Genomic DNA, 26,730 nt, shown 5'->3' with positions numbered 1-26,730 from the left:
AATATCCATTAAAAACACATTAGTTTTCTGAGCGTTTCCTGACGTTTGTCCATATCAGGTGACTAAGCTTAAAAAGTGTTAAGCAACATGCAATAAAAGCAAATGTTTTCTGTGAGCCTTCAATGGAATACTAAGTGATACAAAAGGTCTTACAGAATTAATAACAGTGGCACAAAAACAAACAAAGAAACAAAACAAAAAACACCACTAAACCCACAAAAGGCCATTGACACAATCAGTTTATTTGACAACACTTGATTTAGTACTACCTTTCTTATATTTTCAATCAAATATTTATATCGTAACTACAGTAAATTGATGCTACTGCTTTACTTCTAGTTGTTGGCTTTTTGGTTCTCTACAGAACAGGACTTAGAAGAACTTTCAAATTTCAGATGGGCTGGGCTGATCCTGGCCAAAATCTAAATATCCAAGAGCCATTTCCCTACCCCTAGCAGGGTGCAGGAGAGAACAGGCAAAGCAAGAAAAGAAAAACTTACGGCTTGAGATTCAAGCAGTTTAATAATAAAGCAGTGAAGTAAAAAAAGGGGAGGGAAAGGGGGAATAAGCAAAGGCAATCACTTACCACCTCCCCTCAGACTGGTGCCCGACCAGCCTCCAAGGAATAGCTGTTTTGGAAAGAATACCCACCACTTTTATTGGTGAGTGGTAAAGAACCTCCCTTTGGCAAGTTTGTGTCAGCTGTCTTGGCTACATCCCCTCCAACCTCTTTCCTGTTCCCAGTCTGTATATTGGGGGAAGAATGAGAGAAGGCCTTGACACAAGGCCTTTAGCAACACCTATAACATGGGTGTTTTAGCAGCACTGATTCAGCCACAAATCTAAAATACAGCAACACATGGGCTGCTATGAAGAAAGCCAGTTCCATACCAGGCAGACCCAGTACACAAACTGCGATATGTTTCACAGCTGTGTCTCAGTTCAGCCAGTATGAGGTCTGAATGCACAACACGACCTCTTCTCATTTGACTTCCCTTAATCATTTCTTCCCTGGTTTTCAGGTAGACTGAGGAACATACAACAAGGATTTCGTGGAAGTTGGTGGCCCTGCATGTGGAGATTCATGATATTTGTCCCTTCTAAACCCTGGCCATTCTGTGATTCTGTGATCCCAGAATGTTCTCCTAGCGCAGTCTGTATGTAGCTATCCCTGTCACAATCCTGTTGCCATCAGTCTAATTTCCAGCTTCTTGGCTTTGTACTCTCCAAAGGCCGAGACAACAAGAAAAAATACTTAAGCTTCCCCGCTCTAGGTGGTACACTATAAGCATCTCATATCTGCAACTGTATCACTCCTTTTCCTCTCTTTGGTGTTTTCTACTTTCCCCTTTTCCCAATACCATCCTTTGAATTTGCAGCCTGCAAAACTCGACCAGTTCTTGATCATCTCATCCTTTGTGCATCTAACATATCTCAGCTTCCTTCTACTCTATGCATTCCTCCAGTTCACACAACTCCAGCTAGCTCCCAGCCCATTAAGGAACTATTGTCATATGTTTCTTTGGTGCTCCCAAGCAGTGACATGCTCGAATGGCACTCACGCAGACAAGAGTTGAATAGTGGCTCTTAGTGATTAAAAAAACCAATACAACTTCTCAAGTTAGTGATTACACACATATAAAATAAAGTGGGAAGATGATGTAATAAGTAATTCTGATTTTCATACTATTTCAAAGTTTAGTTCAGGAATATTATAGCATGGTCAAAATAGTATTGGAGGTAAAACTTAATTTCTACTGTAAATGTTATACAGCACTGCATTCAGGAAAACAGAAGGCTGACTCACTGCAGTGTTGTCAGTCTATATTGAACTGAAACAAATTGGAGAAGTAATTCATAATACAATAGCATTCTCAGCAGTTGCACATGCTGTCCAGGCTATTTAAATATTCTATAAATAATTGCTCAGAAAGGCACAATTGACTGTGCAAAGACTGGATGATGAATCATCAGGTAGTTTAAGTAAAATTTTGCTTGATTAACTTTTTTGTTTTTAAACCACCTGCACTGTATTGTCTTATGTACCAAGACAGAGCAAATTGTTCTCTAAAAACTAGACAAGCTTACAAATGACAAGTTTTATTGTATTTTGAAATTGATGCCAAACTGAAGAGCTGTGTATTGTGTGATTCTAATTATCTATTTTTTGGCCAGGGATTTAATATCAGCCATTGTCAAAGATGTAGCTAATCCAGATTTATCAGACCTCTAATAGCTTTGTGTCATCTGCAAGTAGTTTTACTTTTTGTCTCCCCATCTTCAAAATACATTTATTAATCCTCTTGAAATGCAGGTTTTCAGTTGAGGGTTTTTTGTGCTTTTTCTTTCTTTGTCAGCCAGTAAACAAATAGATTTCAACTGAGGCAAAATGAACACAGCCCATTGCTGTGAGTCAAATCATACCTGACTCCTATCACTGTAAATGCTGTCATCACATGGAGCCGTTTGTTTGGACAAGAGGCTGAGGTATTCAGATACCTGAAGAAGCACATAAGCACCTAATGGAGTTTAACAAAGTGTCTAAATGAGTAAATGCCCTATTTCAGTGGACTTTCAGGGGAGTTAGGAATCTGCTATGCTTAGCCACTTTTATAAAACCTATTACGCATTTCCTTCAATTTTCATCACCTCCAAATATTTCTTATCGATGCCCCTATTAATGTCAATCAGAAAAATGTTTTTCCCAAAAGGTAACCATCAAAGTCTAACATTCATAGCAATACAGTGAGCTTAAAAAGAAGGTTTGATAAGTTTTTCACTCTATCTTTCAACAAAAGCAACATCTGAGGAAACAAAATTGGCTCTGTTTCTAGGTTCTGTGATTGGAAGATTATTTCTCCTGCCTAGGAGCAGTTTCAGAATGCTCTATCTGTATGATAAATTACTGTGTAATGTTTATGACATAATACTTTTTTTTTTCTCCTCATTTTCACATTATTTGAGTTTTTGAAATGAACCATATAGAAGATCATTTTTTGTAGTCAGAGGATTTACGTCATGGCTGACATAAAATGACAGTCACAAGCTCACTAACCACTGGGTTCACATATTCTTTTAAGGAATTAAGGATCTAAATTAATTCTTTCTGCAACCATTCCTTTAATTGCTGGTGGGCTGTTCTGATGGGAAAGGTGGAGAGTGAGACAGGAATTTTTTACTTCATCTTACACGTTTTTATGGAAACACAGCTTCTTCTCTCTCACATTTTTTCCCAGATAATTAACACTCATTCCTTTTTAAGCTGGAGGTTCAGTTAACATCAGTCTGAATGTGCTGGGAGCTGTGCATACATGCAGACAAAAGAAACAAAAACATTACAACAATAAAACAAGAAGCTTAAACATGCTAATAACATGCTAATAACATTCTGATACTGGAGAGTCAGTACACGGACATAATGACATACAGCATTGGAGTCAGCCAGTACCTGGTTACTTTCAGAAATTTCCATATGTGAATATAACTTCTATTGCTATTGGAAAATCCATCAAGCAGAGTCAGTTCAATAAGAAGGCTATCCACTATTACCCAAATGAAGGTGTACAGACACAACACAAAGAATGGCTGGGAGAAGCCTAGAAAAAAAGACTGCATTTTACGTACAGAAAAAGTACAAAAACACAAGTCCTTTTTTTTTAAAAAAAAAACAACAAAAAACAACTCCATTCCGCTTCTTCTTAATTAAGAAATGGCATTTCAAGAAATAACATGCACTGATAGATTGCAGTTCTGACTTTGAAAGATGAGCAAAAAAGAAAACAATATTTCAGTTTTTGTTGTATGCTACTTAGAAGTGCTTTCAGCATTATTTCTTTTATATACTATAGGAACATTCAAAACTATATTCAGTTCAAATGACACATTGAAACAACTTACCTCTGAGTCTATTTTAAGACATGTATTCTAGCACATCAAATGGGAAGAGCTTAGCACAAAGAGATGCAAGGCAAAGTTCTGCTACTATTTCAGGCTGTTTCTTATGGAGAATTTTGATGACTGTTATAAGCATGACATAAATACTTTATGTTTTGCACAATCACTATTGGTTAATTACAACCTACATTAGCATTCAGACTCTGTAAGATGGTTGATAGTCATTTCAGGTGAATTACTGGTATGATCCTATAGAACGCCAGTAAATAAATAGATCATCTCACAACTATGAGTACTGAGGAGGTATAAAAGCCAACAAACAAAAGAGCCTAGCAATGAGCTACAGTGTCATGTTTGTACAGACCTCATATTTAAATCTATCAGTTTTAACAGTATTGATCCCTTCTGTTACAGCTATTCTAGTACGTGTCATTCCACTTGTGAAAATAACCATCACTTAAGATTTTTCTGCTGTCCTTAAGATACTTATATCCACAATTACCTGCATGGGTGTTCTTAGAAACACGTGCACAGTGATACTAACAGTATGAAAATTGAACACCCCAGGGCAGGATCTTCCACCATCCTTTAAAAGGCAAAGTACATGGATGCACAACGAACAAGGCTGAAGAAGATGGAATTGTGCTGCCACAAAAGTACTTCACAGCGTGCAGTGTCAAAAGCTTCAATAAAGTATGGCTGACTGAAATATAATAAGCTTCAGTCTTAATAATGAATTTCTGATGATAACTGAAAATGACTTGATTATTTCTAGAAAAATAGCTCTTGAGTTTTTAAAGGTAAAATAGACAGCTGGGTGAAAGAAAAGAGTAAAATAACCATGTAAGAAAAAGCAGCAACATATCCATTGCAAATATGAAAATAGAATACGTCTGTATTTTCTTTCATTGAAAGAACATAATAAAACAAACTACTGTAATTGTTTACTAAAAACAGATTTTTCCACAAATACTATTTATGTTTTATTTTAGTTGTATTGCTGAAGATGTATAAACAGTATTTATTTCATTAGACAATTAAATTCTTCACAACTATACTCAATATTACTCATTAAATTGATGTGCCATCGAGTTAAGAACATTTTTACCCTAGTTCTTTAAATCACTTTAATATCCATGTAATTCCTTAGTACTAATTTAACTACTGATACAGCTGAAAATTTAGCCAGCAGAGCATCTTCATCCCTTTCATCTAAACCTATTATCTCCAATGATTTGAGAGAGCAGTTTTGCGTAAGAGTCCCACATATGCCCATACAGCTATAAGCCTTCCTATTAACATGACAGAGTTTATCATCTGTTGTTATCTTTCCTTTGGGAACATCAGCTTTGGCAAAGATTCTTCCTCCCGCATATTTTAAATAACCCTTTGTAGGATTCTTTAAATACTTAATATCAGGAGAGTAATAAATCACTCCTACTGAGAATTCATCCTCCTAATAAAAAGGATATTAAAAGCTCGCTAATAACAGAGGCAGAGACACTGTATTTGTAAGCAGTGTAAGTCTTCATTAGTTATTTTTTGTTCCAAATTAAATTCTAAGGAAGCAATAGCTGAGACTGAAACTGAAATTCACCAGGAATGGAGCCACATTTTTCAAATCCTTATGATGGTGCAGAGGCCACTAAAACATTAAAAACTGTGACAGTGGTTTCTGATTCTGATTTTAGAGCCTCAAACTGTACTGCCTACAGAGAGTAGTTCTTATGAAAGTAGCCAGAAGTACTGCTTGCCTGGACAAACCAGGTTAAGTAGAGAGCCTGCAGAAATTAGCTGTTCAATTCAGGCTACCATCAAAACCAACCTAAAAGTTACCCTTTCTTCAAGACAATTTTCTGGGGCTTTTACTTCTTTTGGCTGTTATATTCAGCTGCTGTCTCACGGCTCAAACTGGTCACCAGTGTCAGTGGTGTCTTGTCACTGCATACAGTAAACATCCCAAGTGATGGATCTGTTTTTCTTGACTAGGTGTTAGAGAAACCCCATAGTCAAAAAATCATGAAATTCAAAGGGAGCTTCATCAGGTACTCCAACAAGCACAAGATTAAGATTCTGTTTTAAAGTTTCCATCCAATTATTCACTTATCTCTCAAAACGTGTGGCACTGTCTGGAAGATTAGACTCTCAGTTTCATTAAGACATACTCAACTATTTTCTACTCCTTGGAAAGACAGAAGTGCCTCACCTAGATAATTGTCTGGTAGCAACATGTCCATCACAGCTCCTTCACTTTTGCTTGGAGGAACGAACTGGTACTTTAAAGTGGTTAACATGACACAGTGATTGACTGCTGGCTGCATGTGGTTCTAAGCAAGCTAAAAACTGTTCTAAACTACATCAGAAGAGCCACTGGAGCTTTGTGAGCTCTTGGCCACCTGTGTTCTAAAACATACACCTGCATCCCTCACACTCATAGCCGATACTGTTAAACAGAACATTGGCAAATGCATGCATATACACAACAGATTCATGCACACAAACCTACAGCAAACCAAGCAACCCATGATCATTTCCTTGGACATACAGATGCGATTAATTAATGTTGTTATTCAGAGTTAGATATATTATTATTGTTATCATTGCTACTGGTTTTTCAGACAGAAAGTTTCAAACAAATTAAGACAGTATTCCTTTACGTACAAGCAAAACGCATATATATTAGAAAATAAATTATCCACAGTTAAATAAATAAAAAGGAAACCTCAAAAGAAACCCTGATCTCCTGAGATCTGAGATACACACAAGCTTTGCTCTGTATTACTACACTTAGACACTGAAGAGTTCTAGTACTGTATGACTAGAGCAGCTATTATCAAAATCCATGCAAAAGGAATAGGATTTTTTCTTAGTACTGAATTCTGTCAGCAATTAAACTAGGTTGTTGTCTTTTTTTGAAACAGCAAACTGAATTATATTAGTGACACAGCATTTGGCAAATAATGCAACACATTACAGAGTACATGAACTAATGCTCGAAAAATACAATACTCCTTCCAAAAGGAAAGAGTAATCAGTATGAGTCATATCATACAGAAAAAGGAGAACAAGAAAGTTTGCAGAAGTTTCCCTAGCACTTTGCTGGGTAAGCAAACAGAATAACTGAATGCAAATTAACCTTTGACATCTCACTCTTTTTTTCTCTTTCAACCTTTTTCTGTTGGCCCAAACATGGCTACAATCACACTCTGATGTATTTTCCTCTCATATAAACAAATTCTTACAATGTATTAGTACACTGTATTAATTTATGGTAGTCTTCTATTGTGTTGTATCACTGAAGCAGTGGCTGCCTCCAGTGAGCATACATCTTTCTCCTCCAGAAACAAAATCCTTTTCCTTTTATTTTATTCACCTTGCCCTCTCGCATTCCTTTTAGTGGAAAATTTCATTGATCCTTCCTCTCATAGTAGAGAACCTATTTCTACTCCAATAAAATAGCCATAACCCATAATCTGCCTAGCTCTCACTTCATTTTTACTGTCCATACCTACCTAGCAGTAGCCTCGCTCATCACTTCTTTTTTTGTTTCCTCTTCTCCACTGGCACTAACTTCTGCTCTTTGAGTTGAACTGAAAAGTTTTTATTCTGGAGTGCTTCTGTTTGTCGTTATTGATTTCACACATTCAACTAGCCTTCAGGGAACTTTCTTGCAACTACCACTTGACTGGTATTTTCCATTTCCTCCTTTCAGTCTTCCTAAAACCCTCGTAATTTGAGTACTAACCTGACTTAACCAAGAAAAGAGAAAGAAGCCAATGATTTCATTTAACAAAGATGATAATATGAAGCTTTAATTGCACTTGTTAGGCTAGGTTAAAACATGACTGAAAAACTTGACTGAAAAAAAACTTGACTTCGAATATCTAACTAACCCTATCTCTATGCATAAAGTATTATAAGTAAAAGGCTACTTCAAAGTTCTGTAGATAAACAAGAAAAAAATTCCAGAGAGCTCCAAGAAAGCTTGTTTTTTGTATACTCACATACGCAAGGTGAAATTAAACATCATGGTGGTTGAATGGCTAATAAAATAAGTAGATAGACAGACAGACAGATAGATAAATAGATAAAAATTTCCACCTTTGTGAATAAAATACAAACAATAAAAACAAGAAAGGGAATATAATGGAATGAGGATGGTGCAGAGTTGATAATGCAGCTAGATTATGCTGAAGATATTGAATCAAGGGATGAAGGTAAGATCGGTAACAGATGAGATATTATGAGTTATGTTTATAACTATACAACACAGAGAGAAGTAAAGCTCAAGCAGATTAAGATGACGGTGTCAAGAAAGCTTCCAGCCCAAATTCTGAAAGAAGAGAACAAAATATGTAAGCGAGATTCATACCCTGTCCTACAGATATAGGAGAAAGAAGAATATAATAAGTTGTGAAGTATGAGACAAGAGTAATGTGAACAACTGATGGCAAAGAACCTTGATCTAAAAAATGTGTGGGCTTTCAGAGAATGTTTCCAGAGAGAATGTATTTAAAGACATGCAGGTTAAGGAAGGACAAGAAAGGGCAGAACACCAGATCAATTCAATAGCTTTCAGGGTTCTGTGGTCTGTTCTTTTTTTAAATATTAGGGATGCGAGAGACTTCACATATCTGAAGCTCACAAAAGCATACATTTTTCACATGGTGCCAACATGGGAAATCATTACTTAATCTAGACAAAATTAGGATGAATATTAGCAATATTAAATCAATAAGAAACTAACTAGAAGAAAAATTGAAGTGATTAGCAGTGAAAAGTTTCAGGCTATAGGGAAGCTATTAAGAGAGTTTCTCAATGGCCAGTCTAGAGAGCAATCTTGTTAAATGTTCCTAATAACCTTGTATCAGTACTACACTGGTGAAATTTTATGGTAATTCTATTCTTGGAAAGTAATCAATACGGAGTAGCATTAGGATATCCATATGCAAAGGACTTAATGACCTTGAGAACATGAATAACATTAAATGAAATCAGACTACCACAATTCTGGCAAGGCAATTCCTCTAAAGACTAATAAAAACATTTCTTCCAAAAGCCAGAAGTTCATCACTTGCAAACAACTGAGGTAGAAAAAGATCAATCACAGGCATTATGTATGAGTTGCTAGTGTTATATGGACAATACAAGTCTAAGCTGTATCAGACAGGATTTTTCCAGAGAAGTAAATACTGATGCTATTGTGCAAGATGTGGGGGAAATCTAATCACTGACATCTCTAACACGCTACAGAGTTCTGCTCGCTCATGTTAAAGAATGATAAGCTTAAGATGGAAGAGGTGCAGAAAAGAGCTGCAAACATGATCACAGAAATGGAAAACCTATCTGACAAAAAGAGGCTAGAAGTGCTTAAGCTTTTCTAGTCTAGTGAAATCAAAACTATGAGAAAACATGCCAGGAAACTGAACAACGAAGGAGAAAAATAATTATTCAATCCAGGGGCCCCAACTGGCACACAAAACAATGAATATTAGATGGCCACAAATAAAGTTAGGCTATAAATTAAAAAATACAAAAATCTAAACATTAGAACAATAGGAATCTGGAACACGCTTGAAATACAAGAAACGGAGCTCCTATCCTCTCTTCAGACTGACAAGTAGCTTTGCAAGCTTATAACTTGGACCAGTCCAAAGAGACACTGAGAACGGGAAGGAGCCAGAAATGGCAATCAAAGAAATCCCTACCAATCTCATGTTTCCAAAATTCCTTGGACAGCAACCAGGACTTTTCATTAGGGCCTGTATCTGCTTACAGAATGATACACTTTTTTAGTTTTTCCATTTATTAAACATATTAATTAAAACAACAATTTAACTTCAGGAATCCACTACTGCATGCCTCTGAGACATTTATGATCTCTCCTTCTCAAACATACTTTCTTACTGAACTGCTGAGTGACATTTGCATACACTCGAGCATCAACTCTGCCTTAAAAAAACAAAATACCTAAGAAAAATACCAGCCAGCACCAGCCAAGAAGTATTCAATTTCTAAGATTGCAAATCAACAACTCTCCTTCTCATTATATCCCACATTCTCTCTATACGTATGTTCCCATTTTAAAGATATAAAACCAGACAGGAAGGGAATTATTTTTTTTTTTAACATAACTTCAGATGTAGAATAAAAGATGTGCTTACTTGACACAAACTGAATGGAGATAAAGCAGCTTTCATAACACTGCTGCGTATCTGTACTGCTCTTTCATTAACAGCCACTTTCTAAAACAGTCTCAAATGTGCTATTTATTCCTAAGGAGGTAAGAACTGACAAAAGTCAAGCATTTATTTTTTGTAAAGAAAGAATAATCTAACTGGATTCGATAACACGAATTTAGACAGTTCAATTACCACAGACCCTTGTGAAGGGATACTTAAAGAGCAGTAACCTTTTCATTTGTCTGAACAGAAATAACTGAGGAGCAAGGAGATGGTTATGGTGAAGAAAGAGTGTCATTGAGACCCTGGCAGTCTTTTCATTTAAGGTAAGGTCAGGACTCTTAACTGGGCCAAACAAAGAGCCAAGAACTGGTTGGGAAAGCCATTATAGAAAATACTTGATAACTAATTTTAAGGCGCAGTACTTAGGAATCAATCAATCAATCAATCAAAGAATCACAGAATAGCTTGGGTTGGGTATGATCAACTTTCCTGCCATGGGCAGAGTTGCAAACCACTAAATCAGGCACTCACTCAGGCCCTCCAGGGCCCCGTCCAGCATGGCCTTGAACACCTCCAGGGATGGGGCACCACAACTTCTCCGGGCAGCCCATTCCAGCGCGTCACCATCCTCTGACTAAAAAATTTCTTCCTAACATTCAAACTAAATCTCTCCTCTTTTACTTTAAAGCCATTCCTCCATGTCCAATAACTGTGAAACTATATAAAAAGTCAGTCCACTTCTGTTTGTAAGCTCCCTTTAAGCACTGGAAGGACACAATGAGGAGCCTTCTCTTTTCCATGCTTCCTCAACCGTTCTTCATAGGAGAGCTGCTCCAGCTCTCTGATCATCTTCGTAGCCTTCCTCTGCACTCACCCCAACAGCTCCACATTTCTTGTGCTGGAAACCCCAGATCTTGATGCAGTTCTGCAGACGGAACCCCACAGGAGCAGAGTAAAAGGGGACAATCACCTCCCTCTCCCTCCTGGCCACCCCTCTTTTGATGCAGCCCAGAATACAGCTGCATCCAGGCTGCAAGCACACACTGCTGGATCATGTCTAGTTTTTCATTCATCAGAATCCCCAAGTCCTCTTGAGCAGGGCTTCTCTCACTGAGTTCTTCTCCCAGTCTCTACATAAACCTGGGACTGTTCTGACCCAAGAGCAACACTTTGAGCTTGGCTCTCTTGAACCTCATTAGTAGGCTTACTGCACTGCACACCTTGGCTATCCATCCCCTTCTCAGAATCTGGGCCATTACAGAACAACTTACTTTTCCATCCTGCATTTAATTTTTAATTGCCATATTATTGGTGTGTTTACCAGAACATACTGCTCTAAGCTTCAGGCACCCAATTGAAAAGGATGTAAACTGCTTCCAAAATTAGTTTGCAAGCTGATATACTATCATTAGGCACTATTCTTTTAAGTCAACTGCACACTTCCCAGCACAAGCACACGCCTTAGATTTAATTGCCTATTGCAATGATTGCTTCTTTTATTTATAATTTATTTAAACTATTTGAAATACATGACTAAGAAACCACATACATCAAAACATACATAGATGGTGAGAAAACAATAGCATTAGCAACTGTGATATTTAGAGCTTGTTTCTGCTCCAGAACAATGTGAGGAGAGGAAGTTTTAACAGCAACATCAGATAGATACAAAAGTAAACAACTATGTACAAATTGCTTCACTCTGAAAACAATTTCTGGTTGACCATATCTTCTGTCTCCAACACTGACCTGTAACAAACAGGTATTCAAACTGTTATCAGTATGAAAGTTATTTTTCAATACTTCCTGACTACAGTGGAGTTGCACAAGTTTCATAAGTATTAAGGGTAAAAGAATGCAGCTCAACGCTTGCAATTAAACCCGCTCTGGAAAAACAGTTGTCCACCCTCTTTTATCACAAAACTTGCAAAAAATCATTCAGACTTGGCTTAGAGGCCTCCTGACGAATTTCATGCATTACTAGGGTGCCTGCTCTGCGTTTAATGAAAGACGTTCCAGTGCAGAAGGGTTCAAGGTTGTGTAACAACAGCTACACTGCAGTCATCGTGCCACCTGTGAAGAGAGAGCTATAAAAGCTCCTGTTTACATTCAGTTGGTTTCATTTCTTCCACCCAAGACATGGCCTGCCCTGTGCCAATTGGCATAAGTGGCTGAAGGATGTATTGCTGTGCTTTTGCAGTACCTGTTTGCGCTAATGCTGCTCCCAGTTTCTTTTCCCTTGGGCTTTTCTCTGCCAGACTAGACAGAATCTGACAAATTATCACTTTCATGAGATCATATGAGAGCTAAAAAGTACAGACTGCAGTTTTAAAATCATGGAGCCCTCCAGAATTCACGTTTGGTCCATTCAATTTCTTTAATATTTGCTCTGAACTCTACCTTCAAGATAATTCACAACTCATCACCGGCCATCTTGAATAACTGGCTTGCAAGTGCAACACATGACTTTGATCCCAGATCCCTAGAAATGCAAAATGATTTAAAAAATCACTTTGATAACAGAACGCCAAATTTACATTTAAATGAGATGCCTCTTGAAAAAAATAACTATCCCATGTTACTATCCCATGTTAATACTCTGAAAGTATAATATGCCCATTTTAGAGCTTGCCTTCTTTTATGTAGCCACTGAGTATTAACTTTGATCAATGCTCAGCTGTTCTATTTATTAAAATCTGCCATTTAATGTGTAGAATTTGTACTTGGTTAGCATTGCAATTTCATCACGATCTCTTAAATAAGCTTAAAAAAGGTGTTGGATTATTATAGTCTTAGGCACAATACAATGCACAGTAATTTCCTAGGAATCCTTATATCAGTCGTACTGAGAAAAATTACTGAAGAGCTGCATTTACTTTTGTCGTTACTTACGTGTTCTCTCTTATTTCTGGCAGCTTCTAATCAGCTAATTGGTTTTGTCCTTATTAAGCTCTGCAATACCAATCTACCTAGCAAACTGTACAAAGAAAGCAGCTGCTCCCATCATGTTATTGTACATTGCTTTACTTCCTGAATGAGATCTAGCTCCCTGGTTCAATCTGTCATATAATTTTCTGGGGAAAAAATAAAAAATGATGGTTTACTAAGAAAAATGTGTAAATCATAAACGTAAAACAATTTCCAGTGAGTACGGAAACACTGTGAATGTGTTGAGCATTCACATTTTTCCTAGGATGGTAGGAAACTAATTTGTTTCCTTCCTGTGCCCGTTAAATAGATGATGTTGTTATCTTAGGTGACATGTCAGCAGAAAGCTAACATGCAGTAGAAGCAGTACACAATACTAATGAAACACTCCAGAGGGAAATCTGGTACGCTGTCACTAATTCAAAGTTTATGGTAGGTTTTCTTATCAGTGAAGCCACCTTTTCCAATTTCTCTTTCTCCACCTGCTTTATCCATATTAAGCTCAAAGGAACAAGAAAGCTCTCAGACATGGCTTGCTGAATATTGGCATGATTAATACCTGCTCCCTGACAGCTGCTTGAATTGAGGTGTTCTCTCATTGTAAACAGCCTGGACTGTGTTCATACTGAGGTTTGGCTTTTGAGGAAGGTCTTCTCATGCACAGAAGGGGACGGCAGAAGAGAGGAGCTGCAAAACTGTTTTCCACACTTGCCCTAGTTTGTACAATAGCTTTTGTGTCACAAAAATGGCCACAGTCAGGATTGCAGCATCAGAGATTTTTAAATAACGCTAATTCTGAATTAGCATTTGATGCCAACAATTTATTCCATATAAAAAAAGGTGCTGTTTACTTGGCCATCAAGAGGCAGCTCCAGCTGAAACACAAATAGGGTCTCGCTGATTATGTGTGAGAGCACAAATGCCAATAATTAAACCTGTTTTCAAAGGGAAAAAAATGCTTGGACTAATTGCAGGCCTGTGGCCTGAGGGTCACTAAAGATTTCTAAATAATTCTAAATTGTCTTTTTAATTTAGTCATTATAGCATCTCCATGATAAAAAGGCAAATACTGCTGCCATCTTCCAGAGAAGATTGATAGGAAAAGGTGATGGCAAGAGGGGAGAAAATAATGAATTATACTAATCCCTAGCATTTATAAGCCAGTCTGCTTTTGTTCTGTCACATCTCTCTGTTCAACCAGGAAGCAGGTTCTGCTATGTCTCTCGCCAAAAGTCTTACCAGTTGCCCAGGTGGATTAATGGCCAGGGTCCCACTGCCAACAGGAGCTGTTGTACTGACCCCATCATCCCCTTCTGTTCTCTGTAAATGGTAACTGGTTGCTGTTCATCACAAACAGCTTTGCTCAGATTTGGATGGAGCGCATAATGTGTGAGGACAGTGTCTGTAAACAACCCACGAGATCAAATTTATTTCTGTTGTAACAACTGAATTTGATGTGTATTCACATCCGAACTCTCAAGAATTTCCAATTTGAAATACCACTGCTCACCTCTAGGAGTACCACCACATAACAGAAGGAATAAAACATTTTTAAGGAAAGAAAAGCTTGCATAAATTGTAGGAATTGACAGCAATGGGCTTTAAAATGTAGCTTCATCTATATAACCACAGATCTTGATTTTTTCCTGTTCTCGAAAGCTGCTGCTGCGTTTTAGTGCCTGGCTTTCCATGACAAAAGTAAGACTGCTTTTTGCTGGCTCTCAGAAGCCAAATCTCTGTAGAAGACAACATTTCCTCCTATCACACCTCCTTTTCCTCTCAGCATGCACACTTCAGAAGCACAAGATACCTTCCTGTTTTGTGCTGAATGCAGCTTTTTGCACAGTTTCTAATCAACCATTTGTTTAGGGAGATGCAAAACCACACAATGAGAGCAGCTGTTCCCTTGCTGTTGCAATCGTGCAGCTCCCTCAGCAAAAGCTGTTGGATGCACAAGCCAGAAGTGGTTGCTCACACACATCCCTTATCCCACACCGGCTGCCTCTCCTCCATCCATGAGTGAGCAACTGAAAGTCCCGACAGCAGTCAGTTTAATACAGGTTTTAAGTTCAAGAAAATGCAAAACATATTCCAAAGATACTGCTTTCTAATAGTAGTATGATGGAAAGGCACAGAGGATGCTTTAAAAAGTACAATACGCTTATTTTAAAATAGTCAGCGTGTTTTGTAGCAGAGGTTACTTCACTATGTGGCAACTTTCACAAGTACCAAAACATTTGATCTAACAAACCTACATGTAATAACTAAGGAAAATATATTCAAAGTATGCAAAAATACAGTATTTTCTAAATCAAAAGTCAAACATAGAGAGCGTACCGAGTACTGAACATAAAGACAGGACAGATCAAAATTAAAACTGAATGTCCATGCTGATACTCCATCTCATTACACTGTAACACTTCAACAATTTTTAAATAGGCAATGTCGATTATATCTGATTTCCTTCATGTTCTAGATCTGAAGGGAAAAAAGGAGGCAGAAAAGCAGGGGAATCAGGTTTAAATAAAAGTGCTTAAACATATATGGATCTAAAATAGCTTCTATATGGAAGTTTGTGGGGTACTGATTCTTTAAAATCCACCAACTGAGCACACTAAAATACAAGATCTTAAGTACACAGTCAGTGACTTCAAGGGAAGTTTCATTGTTTTAAAAAAGTTTCCCAGGGACTTTCAAATAAAATAACTCCCAAGAAAGCATCTGCTTTTTCTTATTTTGTTCCAGTTAAGACCTCTTGTGTCAGCAAAGCTCTGTGACAGACACGGCTTTATAGATTAATTTAGGGTATCCTGGTCCAAACCACTACTGCTCAAGAAATGAACAATTCTAGAGCTATTCAGCTCTCAAAGAAGACATACAATCTTATTTGGGAAAAAAAAATCCAACACACACAAAGATAAAGACACAACAAAAAACTAATATGAAAGATAAGAACAGTGTTTATGAAAAATAGCACTTTTTCTATCAGAGAGTAACCACAGACCTGGATTTAAAATAAGCTACTCACTGGATTTAAAACAAATATTTCTATTTTGGCTCACAAAGAAGCTTTTTATACTCTACATTTTATGTTGAAGGTTATCTAGAAGACCTATAACTACGTTGCCACCTCAAACATTGTTAAGAAATTATCTAGTAATAGCTGTAGTTTGTATTGGTCAAACATTTAACGTGAATTTAAACCATATCTTTGACATATTTTAACCTAGTCATCAAGCAAAATTACTTGAACAGTACGTAGCATTTTTCTAATTCAATTATTTCATAGCAGTGGATCATCCAAGGTACATATACTGAATATACGTAGGAAGAAAACAAGACAATGAATAGTGCAGTGGCTGAAATGTTCAGTTAAATTACAATAAAATGCCACTGCAGGACTCAAATTCAGATGCATTTCAAATTTAACAAAGTAACCTTACATTGTTACCTACATAATTGCTGTTACTGGTAACTGCAGTGAATTATAAATTAAAATAACTGGAGAAAATAGACTCGAGATTGTTAAAAGGAATGTTTTCTACCTAGAAAAAGCATTCACCTATACAACTGTGTAGCCCCAGATATCAGAGAGAGAAAACAGTTATGCTAATTGCAACGCTTAGAGATTTGTTATGTATAGCAAACCTATACTTCAACACTCATTTATAACTCATTTACAGATTAACTACAAGTGAAAAGGCTGTATTTGCACCTGTCCAGCACAGTATGGTCAACGTCTCTGGGTAACCCATATCCCACACAGTGATGGGATAGCGTTGTTCCCCCAGTGCCATCAGGTGGGTGCAAAGCATGGCTCCTCAACACGTGGTGTCCTCATCACAGATGCCCATCACATGAATGATGCAGGACACCTTGAGTGACACAATCAGCGTTGGCTCCACCTGGAAAACACTTCATTTGTCCAGAAAGCCATCGTGCTGCTCAGGAGCTGCACGGATGCTCTGGGAAAGGCCACAGGTGCCAATCTAGTGCCCCAGCCCAATGTCCCACAGCCCTAGCAGTGGGAAAGGGCTAAAACAAGGTGTTCGTGGCTCTGCCCTATCCTCCCTGCTCTTCTCATGATAAGGCTCTTGACTTTAAGGCAGAAAACACCATTTTTATCTCCATACTAGAAATCCTGTACAAGGTTAAAATTATAATTTTTTCCCCATTTATGCTAGCTGCTATAATGAAGGACAGAATCAGTCCCCTAAAGCAAGTGCCACCTTCAGTGCAAAGTACATACAGAAAATATAAAATACTTTCTACCAGAGTGAGAACATAAATAAAATTATGCAAAGTATACACTCATGACACAGTATAATTTTTGGTGGTAATTTCTGTGTGGGAATGTTGCCTAGGCAATAGCCTGTAGGGTAAGGATACAGAATACAAACGCCCTCCTGGAAAAGGTAAAAAAAAAAAAAAAAAAAAAAAATAAATTACTGAGTTGGATGAAGTTTACTGAGATGCTGGAACTGTTCCTGTTGAGCAGTAATTTGGTCTGGCTGTCATTCTTGCTGTGCTACACATTTTACATGGAGACTGAAAAAAAACAGCACTGTGTTCTCTATGTCTCACATTATACATAAATCTTACCTAAATTTCTCTGAAAACCACAGTTCTTTGCCATGCAACACTCATGCTTTTTTTTTTTCTTTTTTTTCCCAAGAGTTTATTAAGGAAACATATCACAATAAATAAGCATTAGCTGAAATATTCTCCTTAACCCTCATATATAAAACTCTCCATAAAATGTGGTTAGCCTGAATCTGTCTCTCTTATGAGAATCATTCCCACTGCCTGTATAAAGCAGCAAGCAAACAAGCGCAAGCCAGGAGCATCCACACAGACTGACAAGATTAGATGTTTTAGAGAAACATCACTTGCTTGTTAAAGAAACTGTGCAAGTGGGTCAAGTGATTAGACTTTTTGGGAAGTTGCAAAAGAGGTACTCCAACATCTACCTCTGTTATTCCATCAAAATAACCACTCAAGTTTCATGAAATATTTAACCTCTTTAAAACATTTAGGCCATTTCATTACTATTTAAGATGGGAAACGTTAGGGAAGAGGAGCTGCTTTAAAGCTGAGGACGATTATATAAGAGGTCAAGCTGTGTAATAAACAAAACTGCACGATGACTGTTACCTAATCTTTTGTTATAAGAAGACTTAACCGACATATATAATGTATTAAAGTACCAATTTTATTTGTACTGTGTTTCAAAAAAAGTATATAATATATCAATATTAATTTCTTGGCATTCCTGTAACCTATGTTGAAAGGCCAGGTGATTCTGTTTTTGTAAAGAGGATTTCATTAATTGGAAAACCAATATAAAATATTATTTATTTAATGAATGCCATTTAAAATAAAATAGCTATAATACTCCTCAGCAGTTTTGTAAGTAGGATTGAGAGGTGGTAAAGAGCACGAGCCTAGACATCTTCACTTGAGGTTCCCTTAATAGTTAGGAAGGAATAAACAACTTTACTCCATGTAGCTCCTACAGCATGAATGGACTTCAGAAGCGAATGCCTCTCGCTTCTGACTATAGAAACATGTTAGACCACATTCTGATAGTTGTAACTGTAGATATCTGGAAAGCAGGTAAATTGAATCCCATCCACTGTTTCCAGATGCTCATAAAAATAGAAATAAAAATTGCAAGTTTCAAGAAATTCTGGTGAGTACTATGTGCTTAGAGAGCAGGACTTATGTGCAATAAAACAACACAATATCGCCTGCAAAAACAGAACACCCAGGACAGAATATGCCTTACACTGTATTCATACAGACTGAGGACGAACATTCTAGCACTGTAAGGAGACTGTGAAATCTCCACACTCCAAAGTTTTGCTAAAAGATGTGACACCTCTTGGGAATTATTTCTATTTAAAAGTTAGGTGATAGACAAGAAAACTCCTAATGATCTGTCCCCACCTTAAAAGTGGCACTTGGCTGATAGGTTTGATATCTATCTGGCACATGTCTAACTCCAGTTACTTTCAAAACCTCACCAGACACCAAGAACAGCTGTTACACAAACTTGTAAGACCAGCAGGAAAGTTGAGAGGCCGAAAGTGCACAATATATGCAACTTTTTTCCCCTCGTGCTACGAGTCAGGAACAAAGGCAGCATGCCTAATTTCATTACGGTGTTGCAAATTAGCCTCCTTTAACCTAGCAACAGTCATTTGGCACAGTGGCTTAGTTTTCCATTAACTTCACTAATCATATTCCAAGTCCCAGTAATGATTTAATACCTTGTGTTTGTTGCCAGTGCTGCTGCTGCCAGCATTTTACCTGTCTTCTCCCTCTCTCCCAACCTTTAACAGTGACACACAGACAAAGCAAGCAAGGGGCAGTTAGGAACACCCCCACTACTTGTACTTCTTTCCCCTCACCTCTCACCCTCACAGAAGGTCCTTTTCAACCCAGGCCATTCTATGATTCTATGATTCTTCCCTTACACTCTAAGAATGTGTTGATCACTAACAGTATCCTGTACATCCTCCTTTAATGCCACTGTTTTCTGCCTTCTCTTTTTCCTTCCTTTCACCTCACAGTGGTATTTCTTCCTGCTTTTACTCCTTTCTTTTTCCAGCACTCATGCATGACACCATCGTTAAAGATACTTCTTACACTACTACTGCTGTTAAAGCTGAGTGAAGTTCAGTGAAAAACGACAATAAGAAAGCATTTGAAGTATTTTGAACTAATCACCCTTCTGGGGGAATTTAGTTAAGTACAACTTACTTTGTGACAGTACTCTACAGATTACGAATTACATATGCTTTCACAGATCAGATACCTAAGCCATGCAAATACAACTTCTTACTGAACTACTAGCCTTTACTGGTATTCTGCCTTGGAAGGGAGGGAGATACTGCCAAGATCATTTCTTTTTTGTACCTTCTACTTCTCCAACACAATCTGGCTCCTCAAACTTCCCAGATTCTAAAATAGCTCAAGTGCCTCTGAACAGAAGTGGAAAACGGATATTCTAACCATATCAGATCATTCATTAAACTTCCTTTTAACGCTTGCATTAATTGAGTTTGAAAGCTGTTGTGCATCTTGCCTATATCTCTCTATGCAGAATTTTTAAAGTGCTTACAACTATGAATTTGAAGCACTCATTTCTCCCTGCCCCCTTAACATTAGCAATGTATGGTTTCTGGTTTTCTCTGTGCCCCTGATGGAGATGGAAGGAACACTTAATGGCCCTTCTCCTGGCATTAGTGCCATTACATTCAAAATGGGACCAGTGAGCAATCAATTGGTAGCTGAAGTCTTCTGTATCATGGTCAGAATTAGTCTCTGATGAGATTGAGTGCCTTAAAATAAACTGTAACAACTAATCTGAACCTGTTTTAACCGAACACCCGTAGTTATTGTCCTAATTTAAGTAAATTAAGTATTACTTGCCATCTCATCAGCGCACTAAAACAAGCACAAAGAAGAATCCCAGTAGAAACTTTCTGCACATACAGAGAATAATGGAAATGGCAAATGTGTTAGAGTAATTCTGAATGCTGCACACTTCATTAAGTCTTCATAGGTCAAATTTGAAAGGGGAGAACGGTAAAGTGAAAGACTCTGCACTCATGTTTGAGATCTCCTTATAAAAAGGTATTCCACTTTTTAAGTTCTTAGTCAAGTATCTAATGAGAAAGCACAGAAGTGTGCTTTACTGCTTACAAACTCAGCATAAAACACATTCCTGTTAAGCAAAATTCAATGTGCCCTGCAGGGAAAACAGAGTGAATGGGAACACTCTGGTGTTGTTATTGGGAGGACCAGAATACAGCTGCACATTCTTGCCCATGCTCAAATATGAAGCACGGCTATAGCAGAACAGAGACCTCTTCATAAAATGGCGAGCACCAACTGCTTCTCCAGGATGACGCCAGACATCAGCCCAACTCATACCCAGCTATTTAAGAAACAAGTGAATAAGAAAGCAGATGAATTTATGTACACATAAGTTTCCATCTCAAGAACAGTACTGCGAGAAAAAATAATAAAGCTTGAAAAATTAAATACATATTATTGGTATATTTCTAAAAATCAGGCAGACTTTTCTATTTAACACTCCTACTATAGAAGACTAGCAGGGCTTTCAAGATAAGCTATCTCCAGTGATTCAGAGTTCCTTTTCTGAAGTATCCAATTTCAAGGCTTGGACCAATTTTGCATCATTACACAGTGGTCTTCAAGAAAGACTACTCAAAAGACTGAAGAAGTCAGATCATCATTGCAGTTCCCCATTGGGTTAATTCTTTTTTCAGTCAGTGGGAATTGGTTAGTTAGGTTCTCTTTTCCTGGTGGCACCTTTTGTATTGACTCCAAGGCTGGAACAATAGGAAGCTAATGTCACAGTCTCACAGTATCTGACAAATTGTACAGCTTTGTGGTAGACATTGTCAGGCTTTTTTCCTAGCAATACTAGTAAGGACTGCGTTGTTTACAAGCAAGTCATTGGCTTTTGAAGCAGAAAGGAGGGTTGCTCCATAGGGGATTTTTCCCCAGAGGGAAGAAATAAAAACACAGGATAGAGATTTGGCAGCAGCATATGGTAGACAAGAGACCTTCACTGGACAGCTGATACAAAGAGGCTAGCTTCAGTCTTGCAGATGTGTTTTTCAGTGTTTACTTCTGTAATCATTGTCAAGGAAAGATAACAGACAGGGGAAGCTTGTGCTATTAAAAAAATATTGACTTAGGCATAAACACATGTCACAGTAAAGTCACACTTCATGAACTCATATACAAGCATGAAGAGATGGGAAAGTGGAGAGATTCATACAACCAGCATTTCTGGAGAAATGAACCACTAAAGAAGCAATTAAAAGCCTCAGTTTGAAAGAATATTATCAAACAAACATATAGTCGTGAAAGTAATTAGAAGCATTTGATTACTTCATAATGGCAGAGCTAATCAAGCTTGCTCATAAACAAAGTGTGTTCTGCTCATTTTAAACATAACTATAAAAAAAAAGTAAACTAATAAACAGGCTACACTGCAATGTAGTTGCTACAACCCAAACAACATCTTCTCAAGTATACCATAGCCACACTGCTTCCTTGCTGCATCAGTAGAATAAAAGAGCATCTGCTTGTCAACAACCCAGCTACTTATGTCCCAGGGAGACTGTTTCAAGTAGGTCACAGATATGGAAGAAAATTGTGAATCTGTATTTCTGTACTACTTGTGCAACTTCCTACAGCAACAGCATTCCTGCCCACAGTCATCTGCAGTATAACAGGCTGCCCATCAAGGTGGGGTGGGGAGCCTGCTCTGTGTTGCTTTACCTCACTTGTTAGAGATCATGTCAGTCCTCAGAAAAGGAATATTATTATTAATGAGAATGAAAGCAAATTGGAGCCTTTTTGCTACTCTCGTCCCAACCCTTACTAATGCTGCAAGCAAAATAAATGCTTTTTAATGATGGTGGGCAAAAAGAGAGAAGAAATAATACAGGTGCATAATACAGAGCAACGAACAATTTCGATAATAATTAAGATGAGTACAGGCTTGACCTTTCTATCGTTGTCCAGCTTAATGCCAGTGTCATGTTACTAACTCTGCAGTGCTTCATCCAACAAATTGTATAAGCATATCCATTTGTATATATGTAAGTGTTTATAAAAGTATATTTAAGGTTTTCTGCGCAGACAAATAAAAACACAACCATGTTTACTAAATCAAAATAACCAGAGTTATTAGTAACAAAGTTCTTATCTTTGAAACCGATTAAGAGTAACATTTAATACAGCCCTTCCAGAAGCTTCTTTGACTTACTGTTTTATTGTATATCACTCAGCACATTGGGATTGCGATGGAATTATAAGCACATCAGCTGTGGGCAAAGCTCTTTTTCTTCTTCTTTTTTTTTTTCCCATAAGAGAAGTCACAAGCAGTTATTTCTTTCACTCCAGATTTTTACACAGCAAGTTCTGAGCGTGTTTAGCAAATTACATTTCAGTGAATATAAGGAAGAACAAAAGATACTTCACTTGCTCATCCTTTGTCTTTAACCCAGTACCAATGAATCCAGAGAAGAAAGATGCAGGGTGCCAGTCATTCTAAATCCCACGTCACCCCAAATTGGCTTATTAACATCATGCTTTCTGACAATGAGAAGCTAATAACGACCTACAAACATTTGCTGAATTAAGTGAACTTATTACTGCACAAAGGCATAGAAATAGAAGATTGAGATTCCACATTGAGAGAGACACACTGAAAACTCAACCATTCACATAAGCGTTGAGCAACCAAAGCAATGCTGTGCAAAGAGGAGAAGTCCTGTCTCCTTGCCCTCCACCTGCCATATGCTCTCTGCCCTGCCTGTTTCCACAAGCAAAAATTACCTCCTAGCACGACAGAAGTGGGATTCCTGCTCCGTGGGGTTCTTTCTCTGTGCAATCAATGGGTTGAATCAGTTCTTGCTAAGTGTCGTGCCAAGTGAAATGTTGGGAATGGGGAGGAAAGAAAAGGCAGGGATGATGAACAGAAACTTCAGTGCGGGCAATGAATTGTTTGGAAACCTACCCTAAGTCACTAGAAGGAACTATGAGAAGAGTATTATCACTCATCGAGCTGATGAATTGTTAACTGCTTAATCAATACAGAAAGAAACACTGTATCTAACAAAGAGACATTTATGTCTGCAAAGGAACAGAAGGATCTTTACTGTAGTTAAGAAATACACTGATTACAAAGGAAACTGACAAGTTTTGGGAGAAAGTATCAATCTGCATTGATCCCTTGAAGGATTTTCAGAAGGAAGTTAATCCGGAAGATGGACACAGAGTTACAGAATTTTTTGCCAGGCAAGGAGCCCAGAAGCCTACAGCAGGTCTGCTGGATGAAGGAGGCAGGGCCAGAGTAGAGGAAATAGAGAGGGACAGGGAAAGGAAAGGGAAGAAGGGGGAACTTTGCAATTTAATTTTAGCAATTAAGTGATCTAGTATCACATGCCTTCCATGTCTTCTTTCATAGTTTTTATAAACAATTTACAGATACTTTATAAGCATTTCATACCAAGGTCTCCAGCTCATATTCTCCAAGCAGGCAATGGGTATAGGAGTGTGCCTACACAAAAGCTGCAAAGCCCAGGTGGAGAACTGGAATCAAATTGGTCCAGAACGTTGGTACAGTAATGGCAACTTGCTGGCAAGTGCCAAATCTGTGGAGGTCTGTGGGCAGTTCTCCATGCGCTAACTTCTATTTGTCCTGCAGTCCCACAATGTCTGTTATGAATTTGCAAATGACTGAATTGTACAGCAAAGGGGAACTGCCTGCTGATCCTCACAGCCTATGTAGGATGAGAAGCAGAAGTACAGACCAAGACTTTGTGAACTGTGAGATCAGCAGCAGTGTTAGATACACAAGCATTCTCCTCATTTCTCTGATTGCATTTTTTAAGAGATGAACCAGCAAACCAAGTAACAGCAACATAGGTGCAAAACCTGAAATTCTGTAAGTTTTATTTTATATTCTGATGTTATATGCACTTGCTCTTTTCTCCTAAGCCTCCCATGACATTGGCTGTACGTAACAGACAGAAAAGAAACTGGATGATGTTAATGAGTCCCTTTCAGCAAGGGACTGTTGAAAAACAAGGTTCACTGTTCTGTGGACCCTAAGCTTAATAAATTGCAATTTCAAAAAGAATAATGGTAGTTGCATCAACTAATATTATAGAATTCACCTTACTACAATTTGCAAACTAGAATTCCTTTCTGAGGGCATAGAAGGAGTTATTAGTGCTGATCTCTGTTGGAATTTTACAAGTGTGAGAAAAAAAGATGACAAACTAGGAACTTGTCAAGAGTGCTAAATAATTATTTTACATCAATAACCTCCTCAAAAGTTCATTCATTAGAAATTCTAGTTTCACCTGGGCTTTGAAAATCTGAAAACCTCTTAAAACCATTACTCTCCAGAGTAACATACTGTTTACATTATGCTGTGTTCAGTTTGAATTCCAGATAGACTCAACTGCCTCCTACATAATGCAACTGTCCTGGAATAAAAGGACTTTTTTTTTTCTTTCCTTTCAGGCATTAAATGTAGAAACGATAGAAGCAGGCAACGTGTCTCCAGTGCAGCATTTGGGCTCTATTAGTCAAAGTGTTGCATTCCTTAAGTACACATTAGAGGATAGATCTGCACATAAAATACCATATGTCAGTTTCAAAGCTATAATTTACATAGTTATTTAAACTTATGCAAATGAGCACATTAAAACTGAGATACACACCAATAAAAGGAAATTATAAGTTAAAGCTGCCACTTTGTCCTTAACTTCCTGCAAGTGACTAGGTATAGCAGAACATATGGCACATACACTTTCCCACTGCTCCTGCCGCTACTGTGAGAAGGCCGTATGTACAGCGTTACCTAGACACAACAGGGCAAGTTATGAACACATGGTGCCCTACCTCTCTGTTTAACTCTTAAAAAGCTCATGCCAACCTGGATGCAATTCTTAAGCGCTGACCCCTTCCGTCATATTACTCCTCCCAGTTCTTCATACAGTGTAGAACAGACTGGGAAGAATAGCTCAAGCTAGTTCCAAAGTTTTGATGATTCAAGATTTGCAAGGAAGAGTTACACGATCTTTCACTCTGTAAACCCACTTATGGAAAAACTTGCTTTAAGTCACCTACGCCTCTGCCTACTCCAGCTGGAAACAAGGCTCACAGAAAGCTCACCTCCTTGTGACTCCTCAATCTCCTACAATTTAACCATGAACCAAATGCTGGATATAAGGTTTGAGCAAATCTACAGAATCACATGTGACAATACCGGCAGTGACTTAAAATCATCATAGAATTGACGGTAACAACCAGAGACGAGATGAATCTTAGCAGTACAATGAAGAAAAATACCACAAGGGTTTGTGTCACAAAAGTGCTAGCAGCCCACCTTTATAGAAAATCAGTTCTAACTAGGAGATAATCATCTTTTCAGCTAATGGTAATTTTTTCCCCAAGAATCTTATTATTACAGGCTTTATTTTCCAAAACAAATTTTTAATAAAGGCCATTTGCATATTAGGCACTTATAAAATAGCGTCCCTGTACATTCATAACACTCCAAAATGCCTATTTTTTTAAGGTAGTCAGTCGAGATTCGCTATCATACGGGACAAACAATTATAAAATCAGAGAGATTATTAGAGCTCCATTTCTTTTCTTTTTTTTTTCCCTGAAGACAAGCAGCACACTGCTAAGCTTCACCTATTTGTTCCATGTTTCAAACAGAAGAAAAAAAACCATAAGGAAACTTCATGATTTCTTCCATATACAGTTCATCAGAAGCATTTTATTATTTTTGGTGAACATCTCTACAAGAACAACGGGACTGTTATTTACCAAAAAAATAAGGATTTGAAGACTGTCTGCTTATGTCTCGCAGCATTAAACTGTCAAAAACCACAAAGCTTTACCAGACATGTTAACTCATATCTATAAATCTTACTTGAACATATCCACAAACAAACAGACTGACAAATGGAATTCATTACAGTCTGCTAGGACATTAAAGAGTTACAAGATAATGAAAGTACTTGAGATAGAAGTGGCATCTTTGAGATGAGGTAGTCAACGTAGTCTTTACTACAGTAACTCTGAATGGCCAGTTTTTTTAGAAAAGGAAAAGCACATGCATCTTTTCCACTAGCCTTCTTCCATTTTCCTA

Source organism: Centrocercus urophasianus, unplaced genomic scaffold (assembly GCF_019232065.1).
Source record: "Centrocercus urophasianus isolate 14NV4802_14NV808 unplaced genomic scaffold, USGS_Curo_1.0 seq_15, whole genome shotgun sequence".
NCBI lineage: Eukaryota > Metazoa > Chordata > Aves > Galliformes > Phasianidae > Centrocercus > Centrocercus urophasianus.
The sequence above is the reverse complement of the archived record's forward strand: the minus strand, read 5'-3'. Positions refer to the sequence as shown.